At 34.1% G+C, this 11,692-nt stretch overlaps 1 pseudogene; it reads right to left on the bottom strand.

Moving 5' to 3' along the window:
* Positions 1-3,661: 3,661 nt before the first annotated feature.
* LOC132270412 (cucumisin-like) lies at positions 3,662-7,230 on the bottom strand (annotated as a pseudogene).
* Positions 7,231-11,692: the final 4,462 nt, after the last annotated feature.

Here is an 11,692-nt window from a genome sequence, read left to right as displayed (position 1 = left end):
ATAGATAAAACCCTAGAAATTCACTAATTCTTCTATCTAATATTCCAGTTCTTGAAAATGTAGATTTTAGGGTTAAGAACTTAATATTAAAGCTCAGTTTGGTTGCTAAGAAAATATAATTGAAGAAAAAGATTCTCAAAATTTGAATTTTCATTAAAACAAATGTAGATTTCAGGGCTAATATAAAAGCTCTTCTTGGTTACTGTGAATTTTCTTTTATGTTCTAAGCAAATGTTGATGTTAGCCTCAGTTTAGTTTAGGGTTTTGTTTTTGCTTATCATAAATTATTGGATTTGTGATATTTAAGCTCTAAATTTAGTTTTTGTTCCAATATACCTTTCTCTATAATTTTGATGATAATTGTATTGTGTGCTTGTTGTTGAGATGTGTTATTCTATAGATTTATACACTTTGTTGTTAATAATTTAGAATGAAATCTGTTAATTTAATTCAGGAAAAAGATGCATTTTTTTTGCCCCTTGAATGTTAAAATAACATGCTATTAAATCCTTCATTCTTGTTTTTTTTTTTTAAAGTGCATAAACCCCAAATGACTAAAAGTACCCTTACAATATAAATCATATAATATATATAACAAAACAGATAAAATATATACATGCATATATTTTTTAACTGTACACAGTATATATATATATATATGTGCAACTCTGTCTCTCTCTCTTCGTTTTTTTGCAGCCCTCTCTTCCACTTCTTTCTCTCTCTACAGAACTACCACCACCGCTGGCATCAAAACCGCCACCACTGCCGGCGTCAATCTTCTTCTTATATGAGAACCCTAACTCTGTGTAGTGCATCTATATACATTATATGTTTGTCTGTATGTGTATATATATATGTTCGATGATATACATTTATATGGTTTGATGATTTCACCTCCTTTTTTGGTGAGGCCTTTGTTGACTAAATCTCAGCAATTCTGAACCCATCAAACATGATCCAACAACGCATCTATAGAAAAGAAATATATATATTGGGATTTAAACCACTCTCATTGAATACCAATTTGTTCGATTTGATTTTGTTTTTTGGCTTAATACCTTTGGTTTCATTTTTGGCACCATACCCAGAAGCCAAATCCAGATCTTCTAAAACTTGATCAAATAAAGTGTTATATATACAAGAAGAGAGCAGGAGCATTAAAAGGTACGGGAGTCAAAACCCATCAAACCGACCTAACAACAGATTTATAAGAAAAAAACTTTATATTGGAATTCAAACCAATCTCATTGAATATCAATATGTTCAATTTGATTATCTTGTAAATCTTATATATATATATGTGCGTGTGTGTGTGTCTATGTTTACACACACAAGAAGAGAGCACGGGCAGAGAGAGAGTGAAGAGAGATGTTGTGGAGAGAGATACTGTTTTGAGAGAGAGAGACTGAAGAGAGAGAAAGGATAGAGAGAGAATTATTATTTTTTTTCTTGCTTACATCAGCAGTGAGGGCATTTTGGGGTTTTTATAAATATTGGCCAAAATTGATAATCAGGGGGCAATTTGCTCCAATGTTGATAATCTTGGGATTTATATGCACATAATAGAAATTTGGGGTGGTTCTTGCACGTTTTTTATATAGCTGAGAGATTTTTTGCACTTCATCCTTTTTTATTATTTTATTTTATTTTTTTTATCTTATTTCTGTTCAGTGCTGCCCCCTTCAAATATTTTTCTGGCTTTGTCACTGATCCTATCCTTCCCAGTTCAGTTCAATCACAAATAAGAAACTACAAGTCAGCTGGTCCTGGGATCGATGTCCAATATCCCTAAATCCCCAATTTGACATTTAAGGATCTCACTAGGAAAAAATTTTCTGAATCATTTGCCATGTTGTTCGTTCCAAAACAGAACTGTGAGAATTATAAAATTCTGATAAACATGAATTTGAAGTTAGACTGGAGTTTCCTTGATTATGTTGATAATTAAAGAGGAACTCTAAGTTTTACAAAATTTCTAGTAGATGGTCCAACATAAATAGATAGTGTCAGAAGGAACTTCCTAGATGTGAATTCTTTTGTCACCCATTGAAAGCTTATCAGATATTATTGAAAATAAGCTTCAATCTCACTTCACAATGAATTTTTTTGGCTCTACTCTTTTGCCGAAAGAATGAGTGAGAAGGAATTGAAAATGCAAAGATTTAGAAAACTAAAAGTTTCCCTTTGTTTTCATTTTTTACACAAAAGAGAAAAGCTCTCTTGTCGTCATTTTTCATATCTTCTGTTATGCTACAATCCGTTTCAACATCATTACTTGTAATCTGATGTAGTGCCAACACGGCAGCCATGTCAACACCATATGGATGACTAGGTGGCTTCATTGGAAGATCAAGAGTTGTCTTCAAAAGTGGCTTAGAATATAAGACTTTTCTACCCAATTACTTTTATTTATATTTTTTAGTATTTTGGGCTAGTAAGTTGTGTTTAATTTAAAATTACCAGCTTTTTGTTTTGTTCTATAATTGGGAGATGTAATCATCATTAATGTGAAGTAGAAGATGAAGACTTATATCTCAATCCATTGTATTCTTTGGTTTGGGATGCTCTTAAATATCTCAATCTTAGCTTAGAGGATTTATTATCTGTGTTTGCTACTTGATGCTGTGGATGTAATCTTTGGTTTTCCTTAGCATTTATTGGAAATGGGCTTATTCTAGCTCCTGACTTGTAAAAGGAGGTATATTTCCGTATGTACTTGTAATTCTTCTTTTTATTGTTTTATAAATTTACACCATTCAGGAGGAAGAAAAAAAAAAAAAAAAAAAAAAAAAAATGATGAAGACTTAAAACTATAGATGTTGGAAATGGAGATGTAACTTTGAACCTTGAATTGTATTTGATAATTGATATTATAGAGTATAGCTCTTGTTATCCAACTCCTTATCTTGGTTATATCTTCTTGTTCTATATTCATCTTCCTCCCTCTTATCCACCCGTATCATAATCTCTTTTTAAGTTACTTAGACATCTTCAGTCTGTAATAGGTGCCGTACTTTCTTTCATTTCCCATTTTTTCTCTTGTTTTCACGTCCCAAACTTATGGCATGGTTAAGTTTCATGATTTTGTGTTGGATAATTGTAGAGTTTAGGTGACTAATCCAACTAGTTAGAAATCGAATCATCCAAAAAGTTCTTATTTAATGTAATTTGCATTATTGTAAGTCGTATTAAATTGGATGAAAGTCAAGGTTGTTTTTATCTTAGGGATGGAGTTGGTTATCTTCCTTGGATGTGATGGACTGCTATGATTATTTTCTAACTCATTTCTTATTTTTGACCTTGGCTAATTCTGATTTATTATAACTTTACATATACTTGTTACCATTTTATTTGAGGAAATAGTTTATCGAGACTATCCTTTGGTTCAGATAGAGTTGCTCAAGTACTAGTCATGTAAGAGGGTTCTCATATATTAGAGAAGCCAAAGACGAGAAGAATAATAAAACTACAACTTTTTTTAATCTTTGGAAGAAGCGATTGAAGAAGAAGAAAAGGCACTAAATCTTTACTTAAATCTGCAAAGAAGTTATTACATTATTTGGGTTTTATTATGACTTCAAGACGCATGGAACAACTGTGTTACCACTGTCTTAGTTGGGCATTGTTAACAAAGGTTGCTGTTATATGGGACATGATTTTATCAGAAGATTCCATTCTCGTGACAGATGGAGGAGCCTTTGAAAGCTGATTTATTTCTCCGTTTGGAAGGGTAGGTATTAGAAGAAAATGCTGATGGAAGGATTGTGTAAACCACAAGTGGCGTCCTCACCTCATGAAAACCATCTTTCCAAGTTACAGCACCTGATATGATTGGTTCCTGAGTTATCTGTGGTCCCCTCACCTTCACTATAAAGGATTTTGTCTGCCCAATGGTTGAGAATGAAAGAATTGGTGGCTCCACCTTGACATCGAGAGAACTGGGCATAGACAAGCTAGCATAATAGGTCGAATATGGTGAACCAACATTGGTAACAGTCCTAGTGAAGATGCCCATGATCTGCTGGCCGTCTTCTATGGCCAGTGAGAAAGAGGGGTAGTTGAGGTCCCATGCTCTGCCAGGTGAACTACTGTTACAAACACTGTCATCACCAGTGACAAGTCGTAGTGTGGTGGTATTATAACCCTGTTTGCAAAGGAAATTAATATAATCTTCTTCAGACGCATCAAAAACTAGCCCTGGATCGGATCTAATGCCTTCACTGGATTGATGTGACCTGATCCATAAGCAAACTCTTTGTCGTCATGCTTCCTTGGGTCTATGATGTAAGCTGGTTTGAGGAGACCGTATTGTTAGTGAGGAAGTTCGAGAAATCTAAACCATTAATTTTTTTGTTCTTTTTTCCCTTTACCTGTTGTCATGAGTGCAGATTTGATGGCAGCAGGGGACCAGCTTGGGTGGTTAGCCTTCAGATAAGCTGCAGCTCCACTGGCATGTGGGCAAGACATGGATGTACCGGATATTACGTTGTACTTCACACTCCTGGTGTCCTTGTCATAAAGTGAAGGGGATGCAATGGGAGACCAGGTGGCACGGATATCAGCACCTGGTGCTGTGAGATCAGGCTGACCACCAAAATCTCAATTTGTAAGATTCTAAGCAATCTTAATGGTGAAATAACACAAAATTGGAAACTTTTAAGACTCAGTTTACCTTAAGAATGTTGGGAGTGATGGGGTTGGGACCTCTGGATGAAAAGGAGACGACTGTAGGAGCCACTGTATCATTCCATGTCTCACCGACCAGAATAGTTGCAATTGGGTTCCTGGAAAAGATTATTATAATTTTTATTCTTTTTGAGAGTGATGCAGATATGAAAACACTATCAAGCTATCATACTGGTATTTTCATAGAGATAGATCTTTTGTTTATTACTTGGTGGATCTGATGTATTCTAATACATTGGTAATATCTTCTGTTCTAAGGAGTGTTGTTGGCAAGGGGAAAGAGAAGGTAAAATCGTTGAAATATAGTGGGCATTATGGTACCCAATCCTTCTGCCATTATAACTCCAGAAGCATCCCAGAGGAATTCACATAGAACAATCTTTCCCTTGACCTTGCGCGAATCCAGATCCCCTTGAAGACAGTATCTCTTGAATTTAAAGAGATGGACCAACAGGCATGTGGCTTAGCGGTACAAGGCTCCTACTTTCCAAAGGGAGGTCAGGGGTTCGAACCTCAGTGGAGGCAGTGTGTGTGAGTTTCCCAACTAAGAAAAAAAAAAAAATTTAAAGAGATGGAATTGGCCGAAATATTTGCAGCATCTTCTCCCCATATCAATGGATATGTAGTTCCATTGAGGTTGAAGCTATTGATGGCCAAGCCCTTTCGTTTGTCAAAGTAAAATAGAACAACTTAAGGGTCAGTGTTAGTGTCAGGAAAAACCAACCTAACTTCTCTTAGGCAGGTGCTCACCGTGAATATTTGTCCATTGCCGAGAACTAATTGGGACACAAATTTTCTGTCTATGCTACTTGCAGCCACAGTTAATGACCAAGGCGAGTAATTAGAGACCCACCCTCGCCATTGTCCTTCATTTCCTGCAGAATTTGAGGTTAGTATGCCATATTTCATTGCATGGAATGATCCAATTGCTACTGGGTCTTTGAAATATGGGACAGGAAAAGGATATCCTAGGAAACTGATAAGATATCAACTCCATCTGCAATTGCATCATCAAAAGCGGCAAGGATATCTGCCGCAGCACATGCAAGTTTCCAACAGACTTTGTACACTGCAATCCTTGCATTTGGAGCGCCACCCCTTGCAAGTCCATCAGCCAGGCCATAGTAGCTAGCTCCTACCACCTCTCTACCTGCTGCAGTTGAAGCAGTGTGAGTTCCGTGTCCCTCTGAGTCTCTTGGAGATTTAATGTCTGTGGGATAATTGAAGTCTTCACTATGATATTATCGGGCTCCAATGATCTTGCTGTGAAATTTTAGTGTTTCCACGAGTTTTTACTACAGAAACGAACAAAATGGTCAACTCAGAGAGACCCTCACTTGTTGCAGGTGAAGTTGTTTTCTGTTTGGCAAGTTCCCTTCCATTTTGCAGGTGGGAGGCCATATCCTTCATCGCTGAAGCTATCTGATTCTGGTCAGATTCCTACAGTAACAGAAAATTTGCAGGCTCTAACTCATCATTTCCTAAAGTTGAGTTAAACAAATAGGATGCTGTAATGTTTGTACATTTACCTGTATCTAGCAGTCCAATAATCACATCTCCTCCCCGAGAATCTCCAATATGGGATCGAGTGAATCCCATGAAGTCCCATGATCTTGTTGTGTGAAGCTTAAGCAGAGTGTTAGGAAGAACTGAGACCACTCCTTCCATATCTGCGATTCAATACATATCGAGTCAAATTGCAATAACCATACTATCCTCTTGTTACAACATGAATTACAATCTTACCTGAAAATCTTGCAGCTTCCTCTTTTGATAGTTTAGCGGCAAATCCGTTGAAGCTTTTTCCGTAACTTTAAACTAGTGACTCTTTTGCAGATGTAGTGCTGCAAAAAGATTTTTTGAGTGCTTAAGGTGTTTAAAAGGAAAACTCTTACTTGTCTGATATGATATATACTGGGAAAATGCTTACTGAAATTGGCAATGAAAAAGTTATTTTAAGAGATTGTAGTGTCTATATGTATATTATAATTGTTCTATTATTCCTGCTAATATTTCATATATTCCATGATTTGCATTCATATAATTACTAATAAGTAGCAGTATAAGTAAGCAGTGACCTTCCAAGAACACTCTTTAGCATGGAGTGGTGCATCGATGCAACAGAAACATCTCCCTGTGGTCTCTCTCCCATATATACAACATGAACCTGCATTTGAAATTCACTCACTTAGAAACTGCAAGTCTAGGGTTATTTGTTTTACACAAATTTATTTCATTTTGTCTTTAATGATGTGGGGTGCATAGCACAATCTGCAACTTTTACGCACTGGAATACTGGATGCTAGGCATTAAACATTTAGGGACCAAGAGCACGGTGTAGCTAATTACGTTAATGTGGCACCTATTGAAGCAGGTTTTTAGTATAATGCACTCATTAATGCCTGCATAATCTTTTTGAGAATTGTTTGACAGAAAGCAAAATATGGTAACCCATTATACCTTCCTCTCGTGGGAATGGCAGCGCATAACAGAAGCCGCAAGCAGTATAAGGTAGAAAAGAGAGAGCACATGTGGCTTGCCCATTTTCGGTTTGTAGAAAAGACCCTTTGATTCTAAGGGCAACATTGTTGCCTCATGAAGATAAGATTGTGCATATATATAGTGAGAAACTTTGTCAGTTTGGTTTGTCTGTAGCATTTCAGCTGTGACATTGCCTAGCACAAGGTCTTCCTTAGGTTTCATTTTTGCTGTGAATATTCTCGTGAATATCATCGATACATAACAGTATGACTCTGTCCTCTTTCATGATATCTTCCAGCTATTTAAACAGCAGACATTTCATTTTCATCCTCACTCAGTCTCTCTTGCTCTCTCTGTCTGTGACTGTTTTGTTATTCTTGTTGGTATTAGTGTTCTATTAGCTTTGCAGGGCTGTTTCGATGTTGATTTACCACATGACATAAATGCGCACTCTCTGTGTTTTGTTTATTCTTGTTGGTATTAGTGTTTTATAAGCTTTTGTTTTGTTATTCTTGTTGGTATTAGTGTTTTATAAGCTTGTGTGTGGCTGCTTCAATGTTGATTTACCGCATGAAAGAAATGCACTTAGTGAGCTCCGTTTTAGTTATGAGGAGAAAACAAAATACATGAAGGAATAGGACTAGGATTTTCTTAGAAATTTATATCCAATGAAGGCTGTTGATAGGACTGGAGGCATCACTAAAACTACATGCCTTGGATCATTAGTTTTGATAATTTGGGAGGGAAAAGAAATTAGAAAAATCATTAGTTGTTATAGGAAAGAAAATAAATAAGATACTCCTATACATGTGTGTTTTGGCAAGTGTTTTCAAAATGTAGTGTAGACAGAGGAAATGATAATTTTTCTTAATATTCATACACACGTCTTTACGAGGTTCGAACCCTTGGCCTCCTTTTGAAAAATAGAAGCCTGGTACTCAAATGGGTCTTCCTATTTTCATCTTCTGTTTCCTTTCATTTTTGGAAGGAAAAAAACGGTCTTTTTCTTCTAACGTTTTTAAAAATCTAAATACAATTCATGTAACGAATTGCTACAGGGAAAGAGAGAACTAAAATAAGCTTGTCGGGTGTCTTCTGCTCACACACGTCACTCAATTCAACGCTATCAAGGGAGTTCTTTTGCTAAAAGAGTGACAAGGTCTTCTTGTTACCGTTGAATTGAGAAATTTACTGGAAGATACATTTGACTTTATATATATGTATATCTATCTCCGGTGATTAAAAGTAGCTCATGACTATTGTAATGAGAGAAATTTTTTGTGAGTTTTACTCGAGTAAAGTTATTTACAAATAAGAATAGAGAAATAAAAAATTCTTGGCAAATTAATTCAATAAATAATGGTAACTAAACTAACACTTATTTCACTTCAAAACAAGCAGGTGTCATGGTATTAGAGTGAATTAGTGGCTCCCGCAGACTTTGGGGTGTGTCAAGTTTCGATTATAACATCTAACAATTTTTGTCTTGCAAGAAAGTGGATAGGCACGAACCTAACATAGGAAAAAAAGAAAAAAATCATAGAAGTGGATAGGCACGAACCTAACATAAGACCGCCCACACAGAATTTTTAATATTTTTATTTTATACCTCAATTTTTTTTAAATTTATAAAGACGTCCCAACTAAAATTACAATTCGTTCCAATTGAATTATTATTATTTTTTATTTATTTATTTATTTATTTGAGAATTTATGAAGATGTCCCCACTAAAATTACAATTCATCCTAGTGAATTTTTTTTTTTTTTTTTTTTTTTTTTTTTTTTTTTTTGTACATTTTTTAAAATTTATGAAAAAAATTCTATTAAATTTATAAAAATAAACCCACTAAATAAGTTTTCCCCCAACCCCTCGGGCCGAAATTTTCTGGATCCGGAAGTGATCCATTCAATAAACAAAGTGTTTTCGCGTCGTTTTTTGGGTTCACCTATGCTCATGAGGTCCATCAATGACTGCGCTGGTTTTGCCCATTGGTGCACAATCTGACTTGTTTTGCCTCTTTTGTGTCTTTCTTCTGTTAAAAAATAAAATAGTGAAAATTACTCCTATTATAGGGGTGGCCTTACATTAGATAAAGGATTATTTTACATGCCATACACATAAATTTCGTCTATTCAGTAATCTTCAAATATCCAAATATGTTTTTTTATTTTTTTTTTTTAGGTAATGGGGATATTGGGGCCGTTGCTTAGACTAAATTATCGTAACATCGTGTAAAGCATTGGTAGAATTTGAACTTTCACTGGTGAGCGTGACCTCAAACAATCAATTACACTAAGAGAGTCAAATCTTAGATATGTTGCATTCTCTTTCTTGCTCAACTAAATTATATGAGAGAGAGGATTTATTTTCTTAAAGACACATTTTTCATCACTACAATATTCACAAATCCACTATTCATACCAAACCGTGTTTAAGATAATAATGTGGAATTTTTATCATTATGTAAAAATGGTTATAAATTGACGATGCATCATCTTTTAATGAGTATTAAAAGAATGTATTGGGTTGGAAAAATTTCTCATCAAGATAAAAATTTATTAGGCTCCCAATAGTAATAATAATTTATATTTATTTAATAGGAGAGAAAAGTGCCTCGAGAAAAGTTGGGAGGAAAATTCCAGAGGTCTCTTTCATACAAGCTTTCCTCCCAAAAGTGCGAGGAAAGGAGAAAAATAGATTTTTTTTTTCTTACACTTTAACAAAAATTTCCTATTTAATTTTAAAATGATATAATATTCAAATCATACAATATAATTCCCTTCCCTCCTAATTTCCATTCTAGGCTTTCCTGAGTTGTGTGGCAAATTTGACTCACCCCATCCTTGTCAGGCAATTAATAAAAAAAAAAAAATTACATTTCTCCGATATACATTCTATTCAATTTTCTCTCATTTATACCAGAAAAAACACGGAAATTTTGCATTTGAGTCCAGTGATGGGTGTCGTGTTCACCTTACATGGAAAAAAAATATACTTACACTAATAAAAAAAATATACATATATGCCACCTTAAAGTTCAAGCAAACACATACACACTTACAATATTGTCCTTAACAGGAATCAAACCCCCAAAGTCTTTTTTAGAAGGGTCACAAGCGATAAACACCTATATAGTATGCAAATAGGGTATATAACCCCCTATAAGTTCTTAAAAGTCCCTAATCTTTATTTTTAGTACGAATAAGGGCCTATGGTCAATGAAGCAATAAAAAGACTAAAGTGGCACCCTTATGTATTTGAAAGAAAAATGATCTAAATTATCCTAACCAAAAACGACATCGTATGGTTATACGTAAAATGGTATAAAGGCATTTTGGGGAGATTAAAAAGGAAGTTTAGGAAATTTGTTACTTAATATAGTGATTACTTAAATGTGATTTTCTGACATATTATATGAATTAAGCTCTTATTTGCCCACTTTTTAAAATATACGGACTTATATATCTAAAATAAATGTTAAAGGTATTATTTAAAGAGTGTTTTTCTCACTTTATTTCTTTTAAATTAAAAGCATCATACGATCTGGACTAATGTTCATTTTCCCATTCTCTTATGATTTGAATCACATGCAACTATTTGATTTGATTTTTCGAAAATTCACATGTTACTAATGTTACAACTTGATGGTGCTTTTATTTATTTATTGCAAATATGTAGAAATGGTTGAAGCCATATGAAAATTTCACTCACCTTGCATGTGAAAATGTTGGCTCATTGTTGAGCTTATTCATTAAGAACATGTGAAATGTATCCTTTGACTTGGAAATTACAGCCCAAAAGGAACCCCCATGCCTGTCACTTGTGCTGCGCCCTATAAACAATTAGAATTCAATGTCATGAATAAGTGCTTGTTTATATGTATATGGAACATTATAAATAATAGCTATTGCTTTAGTTATATATATATATATATATATAACTGTGAATATATATATATATATATATATATATATATATATATATGGTTTCAAATCTAAAAAATTATTTAGTGTAAAAAGATATCAAAGTTTAGACGTGTCTCTCTTCTCGTTATTTTGTGCAAAAATATCAAACATTAGGCATGTGTCCCTTTTTTTCTCGATCTCACTTTCATTACCCCTTCTATAGCTTATTAAAATATCAAAATATCAACTTTTTTAGCTTATTAATATAGATTTTTTTTTTCTTCCTAATATTAATATAGATTGAGATAAGGATATAGTTAAGAATAGTCCAAATTAATGTTATGATATCTTCTCTCTAAAAGGAAGGTTGAGTATCAGAACCTTAATAGGGGAGTCAGGACGGATTCAGAAAAGTATGTGAATGGGGCAATAGTAAAAATTTTCTATAATTTGAGGGAGCAAAATTTAAATTTTATAGGTATATAAATAAATAAATAAATAACAAAGTATAAAATACCAAAAAAAAAAAAAAAAGCAATTGGTCGAAGTTCATAAAAAACATATAGTAACGGCGACTCAATTGATCCTATTGAGCTATAAACGGAGAAAAAAGAAAAA

This window comes from Cornus florida, unplaced genomic scaffold (genome assembly GCF_030987335.1).
Source record: "Cornus florida cultivar Cherokee Brave unplaced genomic scaffold, ASM3098733v1 CherokeeBrave_3.0.0_Hap2_Chr08, whole genome shotgun sequence".
In the NCBI taxonomy this organism is placed as follows: domain Eukaryota; kingdom Viridiplantae; phylum Streptophyta; class Magnoliopsida; order Cornales; family Cornaceae; genus Cornus; species Cornus florida.
The sequence above is the reverse complement of the archived record's forward strand: the minus strand, read 5'-3'. Positions and strand labels throughout refer to the sequence as shown.